This window comes from Pinus tabuliformis, chromosome 2_1 (genome assembly GCF_031772625.1).
Source record: "Pinus tabuliformis cultivar Carrire ecotype Pingquan chromosome 2_1, CPIR1, whole genome shotgun sequence".
NCBI lineage: Eukaryota > Viridiplantae > Streptophyta > Pinopsida > Pinales > Pinaceae > Pinus > Pinus tabuliformis.
In genome coordinates, this window is record NC_142299.1 from 919,736,822 (window position 1) to 919,744,396 (window position 7,575).

The following is a 7,575-nucleotide window of genomic DNA, read 5'->3' on the forward strand; positions in this document are numbered from 1 at the left end:
TCATTCACTTTTGAGTGGGATTCTCCAAACTCTGTTTTCCTCTCGGAGTCTTGCTCATCTGCTCTTGTATCTGTGGCTGACTTCTTTGCTTGTGACATAACCTGTGGTTGCATGTCACTCCCCCTTCCAGGAACTTCCATGATTCCTTGGAAGTTGTAGCTTTTGCTACTTTTCAAAAACATTTCTCATCTAATGCTTGTTTTATAAAATTCAATGCTAAAGCATTGCATACTTCATCATATGGGTAATTAGACTTGTACTCAATTAACTCCTTAGCTCTAAGAAATGTAAACATCTTGATAACCCAATGATCAAAATATTTATCTGTAAACATAGGAGGTGGTAGCAGATCAAAGTTACACCAATCAACCTCGATTTCCTCTTCATCTTCTATTAGATTTCTCAGTTCCTCAGCACCTCTCTAACCATGACAATGATTTTCGCCTCTTCTTTTCGATTTCTTTTTTTAATATGCTTCAATCATGCTTTGCGACCAATGACTATTGTCATTCCTTTTCTTATAGCTACTTTTTTGATTGCATGGGATTGTCTTCCATATCACCCCTGAAAAAATATAATTTTCAATATGCACTCTTGTAAAACAAAATCTTCACCAAAAAAATTGTTAACACCAAAAAAATTTATAAACTTACAAACTTTACAAAGACTTAAATTCTCTTACCAATAAAAATCGTGTAAAAAAATTTCTTTCTCATAAAAAAAATCCCAAATTTTATGTTTTTTATTAAAAAAACCAAAAAAAAAAATTCCAAAACCCTTTTCAAAAACTTTCAAATATCTCTTTAAGGAAACTCCTTTCAAATAACGTTTGTCAAAATCTTTTTAAAAAATTATGTAAGCCCTTTAGGGGAGAGATTCCTAATGTTGTGCAGGGACCAGTAATTGATATAGTACTAGTCCCACCAAACTACCATAAATTGAGACTTTTGAAACCAATATTTAAACAAAAATAAATAACATTAAGTATAAATAAGTATTAATTTATATCCAAAATTTCTCCATACATTGACTGGGCCCACAACTGTCCATAAATAGTATTTTACTACTTAAGACTGCAAACCATATTGACCCAACTAGAAAACAGCTAAAACCATAAAGGCTTCCAAAATGGTCTATTCTAGAAGTACAAAGCGGCAGTCACTTCAACCCCCACTCATCAGAACTGCAGCGTTGCATCCCAAATAAATATGCCTACCTGCACATAACAAAAGGGAATGTAAGTCAGTCATAACTGTTGTGTTGTTCAACAACTAAACACCCTATGTTCAATAAATGACACCCAACCCAATAACATTTCAACCCACTTTATTCAATAAATGACACCCAGACCCAATAACTGCAATAAATGACACCCAACTCACTTTATTTCTCATTAAAACAGATCAAAGCACACGGATCAACAAATAACCAATTCCCAACCATTAGATCACATCAAATTAAATCCAGACTAGACACTCAAAATGAAGTCATTGCAATCCATGTGCATCCATGTCCATCAATTAAATTCAAGTGCCCAAAACTATAAAAAGAAGTCCACCCACTGTTGAAGTTGCATCTTATGCTTTCAAACTATTCAACAAACTTGAAGACAACATCACAAAACAGTTGCCAATATATCCAGGTTAGTTATATGAATTACAACTCATTCTTCTTACAGTTCTGTGTTTATTGTTTTCATTTATCAGATTTCTTACATGATCTGTCTAGCCATAACTGCTAGAAGGATACCTGGATGGTTTCACAAATAGCCATTGAAAGTCATTATTCTTACAGTTTTGTTTTCATTGTTTTCATTTATCATAGTTCTTACATGATCTGTCCGGCCATAACTGCTAAAAGGATACCTGGATGGTTTCACAAACATCCATTGAAAGTCATTGTTCTTACAGTTCTGTTTTCATTTATCAGAGTTCTTACATGATCTGTCTGGCCATAACTGCTAAAAGGATAGCTGGAGGGTTTCAAAAATAGCCGTTGAGTAAAAAGTAGGTTCTAAATATAGCTATTTAGAAAAGTTAAAACCATTCCTTAAAATAAAAAAAATGAATGCCTTCAACATACTTAATTTTTTCAGTTCAATTTTCTAAAACTTTTTATGATTGATAAGTCTATTCCAAAGCTGATCATAGCTGCAAGTTGTTCCCAACATATAATTTATGTCTGAAATGGTGGCCATGGACTACAATGGAGAAGTTGCAGTACTGAGACATTTTTGGCAATGCCAAACAGCGAAAAAAATACAAAATGATATTTGAAACAACTATCGTAGAATCTTACTTGATTCCATATAAAAGTTGCTAAATTGATGAACAGGCAGGCAATTGAGAGACCACAACGTTGATCAAAACATAAGTTGTTCCCAACATAGAATTTATGCCTGGAATGGTGGCCATGGACTGCAATGGAGGAGTTGCAGTACTGAGACATTTTTGGCAATGCCAAAAAGCAAAAAAAAATCGAAAATGATATTTTAAACAACTATCATAGAATCCTACTTGAATCCATATCAAAGTTGTTGAACTGATGAACAAGCAGGCAGTTGAGAGACTATGAAGTAATTTGCAATGAGAGACTACGAAGTAATGCAATTCGATTTCCTGTAACATAAGTAATGCAATTCGATTTCCTGTAACATACATGTTGATAATTTTCTGTAATAAAGGAAAAGTATTTTTGTAGAAGTAATAAAGCATAATTTACAAATATTCTAATGTCTAAATGCATGCAATAATTTTATAGGTTGTTGCATCTATGGCAAAAGGAAGTTACTCTACTCGTACAAGGAGAAGTGGCAGGAGAGTGACGAGGGGTGCGCAACTGCGATGCATATCGTCTGATGAGGACATGCTACCTGATCCCAATGCCAACAATGCACCGGGGAACATTGTTGAGAATGACCATGTAACAGTAGCTGATGTTAACACGCCAATAGCCACAGAACCACCATCAACAACAGTCCAAGGGGCAAGCTCAACGAAAAAGATCAGTGCTATAAAAGGATGGACAAAAGAACAAATGTTAGTTGCAATTGACGACATAGAGTTTAATGGATACTTAGTTTGGGCATCTGCAAAAAAACATGGTATTCCTCCCTCATCAATACATTATTGGATAAATGGACTGACTCATACAAAATGTAGAGGGCCTCTTACAGTTATGACTAAGGAGGAGGAGGCGGAGGTGGTTGAGTGGTGTAAAGAGATGGCCCAACTGGGACATGGGCTAGAGTTGATACAACTCAAATCAACAGTTGTTCAAATCTATCAAGGGAGGCCAAACCCATTCAAAGATGGGTTTCCTGGCAAATCATGGTGGTTTGGGTTTAAAAAAAGGCATCCAGAACTTGTATTGTGTACTGCTGAGGGCCTTGACAGAGATAGAGCATTAAATTTGCGCCCTGCAGTTGTGCAAAAGTTCTATGACACACTTTCTAGTGCTTATGATAAACATTCTTATGGAGCAGACCATATATGGAACTGTGATGAAATAGGTTTACAAGCAGGGAGGAATTGTGGCATGCGGGTAATTTCCAAGAGAGGGAGACAAAATGTGCCAAAGATTTTGCCCAAGAGCAGGGAGTGGATAACTATTTTATGTTGTGTCAATGCAATTGGTACTTCAATTCCAGGATTTTATCTATTCAAAGGTAAAAATCAACTGAAAAACTATATACAGAACTGTAAACCAGGTGCATGCATGGCTGCACATCCCCATGCATGGATGACTAAAGAACTATTTCTAAGTTGGATTTTTCACTTTGCTGTATCTGTACCAGGCGGCGTCTCACCTAATAATAGACACCTTTTGATATTAGATGGCCATGGGAGCCACATGGCTCTACAAAAATTGAGGAACCAAACAATCTAGGCATCGACCTATAGACATTCCCTGCTCATACCCCTCACAGATTGCAACCCATTGATGTTAGTTTGTTTGGCCCTTTCAAGAACTATTTGAGCTAGTAGAGCTTGCAAGTAAAGCTTTTAAGAGGGCTCCATAAAATATCAAGGCTGGCTTTAGGAGGACAGGAATCTGGCCACTGAACTATGATGCTCTTATGCATGATACTGGTTGTAGCCAAGCATTTCATGTGGATGGTCAGGAAGAAGGGAATGCCCAAACAGGTGTTGAAGTGCAAGAAGTAGATGACCAAGATGATGTTGTTGCAGCTGGTAATATGATTTCCCTGTCTCAAGGACACTTATATGCTGAAGATGATGAAATTGTATGTGAAACACAATATAACAATGAACAAATTCGCAGTAACATGGAGATCATTCCACCAACTCAAGAACATGAAATCCCTATTGCTGATATTGTTAATGATATTGCTGAACATGAAGTTGACAATGACCAATTGACATTGCCAAGCCAAGTAACCCCACCTTCATGGCTAGCATAAGCAATGATCAATATGAATGCACATAGTGTCTCAGCAACCAATGAAGAAAGCATGAACATGCCCTCACAACCAGTAGAATTGAACAGTGAAATTGTTCATTTTTTTGTGGACAATAGATCAATCGAAGAAGATGAAGGACATAATGAGGCATCAAATGAAGATAATGATATAGTTCAATCAGTTCCAACAGATACTAAAAGGGAAGTACCAAGCAATGACATGCAGGTGGGAGGGGTGGAGAAGACACTTGGACGGTTCCTAAAGCTACCAGTAGAGAGAGTATCAATGAAAAAAAATCAAGGTGCACTGGGTAGTCTTCATCTAGGCCGAAGCTCACAGTTACTCACCTCAGAGGACTATATAAACCTGGTAGTTGAGTCTGAAAAAAAGAAATTTGAAATGCAAGAATTAAAACAGAAAAAGGAAGGATCTAGTCAACGAGAAGAAGGCAGTAAGGATTGTTGCAGCACAACGTTGAGCAGATGAAAGGATTGAAAGAGATAAAGCAAGGCAAGTTAAGGACCAACAAAAGCAAATGGCAACACAGGAAAAGGAAAAACGAAAGGCACAACAAATGCTTGAAAAGGAACAAGGGATGATCAACGATACAAGAATAGCTGATGAAACCAGGATTATTTCAAACTCATTGGACTCCATTGCAGATAATACACCATTATTCCAAGATCTCATAAACAATCAAGTGCCCCACTATCAAATTGAGGGTTTACCCACTTTCCTTGTTCCTACCAGAGTTGGTGTCAATTGTCTGTATGCTCATTACACACCTCCACTTAATGCAAGGGTCAGTAGTGCAAATGTGAGGTATGGGTACTCAGTACCTCCATGGTTGGAAGCTGCAAATTGGAATCAATCATATGGCAGCAATCAACCATTTCCTAATTAGCCCTTGATTGGTAGGCCAACCTACCTGGCTCAAGAAGGTAACTGAGGGACTTTTGGCACTCAAGATTCTCAGGGCCATAAAGAATAGGCGTGTCATATGTTTTTGGTTGTAACAACATTATGATGTGGATTTTGGATGGATTGTATCTTTTTCTTGGCACAGAAACATTTTGGCTTACAACACTAGATTGTATCTTTTTCTTGTCACAGAAACATTTTTCCTTACAACCTAGTAGTGATTTCTTGTGGCAACCTAACTGTGTGTTGAAAAGAAATTTTTAATGGAATATGTCTTTCTGTAAAATATTAATTATGATAAAACTATTTCTATAAGTTATTCTGTGTGTCAAAGCGCATGGATCAAGTATGACACCTGTCCACTGTGGAGGTCCACGTGTTGGGCATCGTGTCATCACATAAAATTCTGTGTCTGCGCCATTTCCTCCATTTGTTTGGGGTCATTGCTGCGATGTTTGTGAATTCAATAATAACATTCCATTCCAACTCTAGACAAGAGATAATGGCTAGAGGCTTAGGAAAATGGCTAAATACAAAAATAAAATGACCAAACAGTGTCAAATGACGAGGCAATCTACCTCATAATAAGTTTTATTAAATGTCAAAAAGCCACTGATAATTTTATTCATTGAGGGGACACTTGAGAAATTGAGAGCACTCATTATCAAGTTGCATATGAAAAAGGCTAAATACAAAAATCACATGACCAGATAGTCTTATCTCATAATAAGTTTTTGAGTGATCGATTCCCAGCAGCGGCAATATCAAGAACAATTGATGATGATGGCCCTGCCTCCAAAACTGGGTTTTGGCCCCAGCCACCCCAACCCCAACCTCAGGTTATGGTGTGGCAATCCCCACAACAAGAGAGCTCTGCCGGGGAGATCAGGACCCTCTGGATCGACGGTTTGCAACATTAAATGGATGAGAATTATCTACACCGATGTTTAGCTTCTGCCCAGGACCTTCATTCCATTAAGATTATTCGCAATAAGCAGACTGGGCAATCATAGGGTTATGGCTTCTTGGAGTTTGCAAGCCAGGCAGTGGCGCAGATGGCTCTCCAAAATTACAATGGCATACAGATGCCCAGGGCTGAACAATTTCACAGGTTAAATTCGGCAACAAATAGCGGTACAGAAAAGCGTTCGGAAGATTTTACTATATTCGTGGGAGATTTGGCATCTAGTGACACAGACGAGTTGCTACAAGAGACCTTCAGAGCTGTATACCAATCTGTAAAAGGGGCAAAGGTTATTACTGATAACATTACAGGCCGTTCAAAAGGATATGGGTTTGTAACATTTGGGGATGGGAATGAGCAGGTTCGGGCTATAACAGAGATGAATGGAATGCTCTGTTCCTCTAGGCCTATGCGAATAGGTCCTGCCATAAAAAAATAGACTACGAAAACAACGAAAATAACAGTGAAAATTCACAAATTCACAAATACCATCATTGAAAGCCACAAACAACATCAAAATATCCACAAAAACCCTAAACCCTTATCCACAAAAACCCTAAACCCTGCCATAGAAAGTTTACAAAATATCCAAATAGAGTTGTTTGTGTTGAAAAACACAGAGAAATTGCTGGTAGGATTAAAATCCTACCGGTGACACTCGCTGACCTTCCCCGGAGATCGCTAGACCACCTCCATACCTGCAATGAGAAGAAAAAGCCATTAGACAACAGAAAACCACAAAAAAACGTGCACAAAACGGCAAATTAAACAATTACCTCGAGCTCGGTAAAAATTCAACAAGCTCCTCCCCAAACAATAAAAACTATGAATAAGACCACCACCAGAGAAACCATAAACAACCGGCAGTCCAGAACGACCAAGAAATCCAGGCGGAAAACCACAAGAAAAGCAGAAGTGATGTTCCAACCACAAACCCTAAACCTCGAACAAACATTTGCATCAACACTTGCATACTAGACGAAACACGCAAGTCCACAAACCCTAAACCTTGAACAAACGCTTGCAACAACACCTACATATCAAACGAAACGCACAGGTTCTGGGGTCGTCCCGTGCCATCTTTGGTGGGGTGCTTCGACCAATAACTGGCCCTAAGCAGAAAGACAAAGGGAAAATGGAACATCGTAGCAATGACCCCAAACAAACGGAGAAAATAGCGTGGACACAAAGTTTCATGTGATGACACGATGCCCAGCACGTGGAGCTCCACAATGGACTGGTGTCATACCGGATCCATGTTGATTGA

General features: G+C 38.3%; 1 pseudogene; it reads left to right on the forward strand.

Annotated features, from left to right (window-relative positions):
- The first annotated feature begins 6,127 nt into the window (after positions 1-6,127).
- On the forward strand, positions 6,128-6,747 carry LOC149203658 (polyadenylate-binding protein RBP45 pseudogene; annotated as a pseudogene).
- The last annotated feature ends 828 nt before the right edge of the window (positions 6,748-7,575 follow it).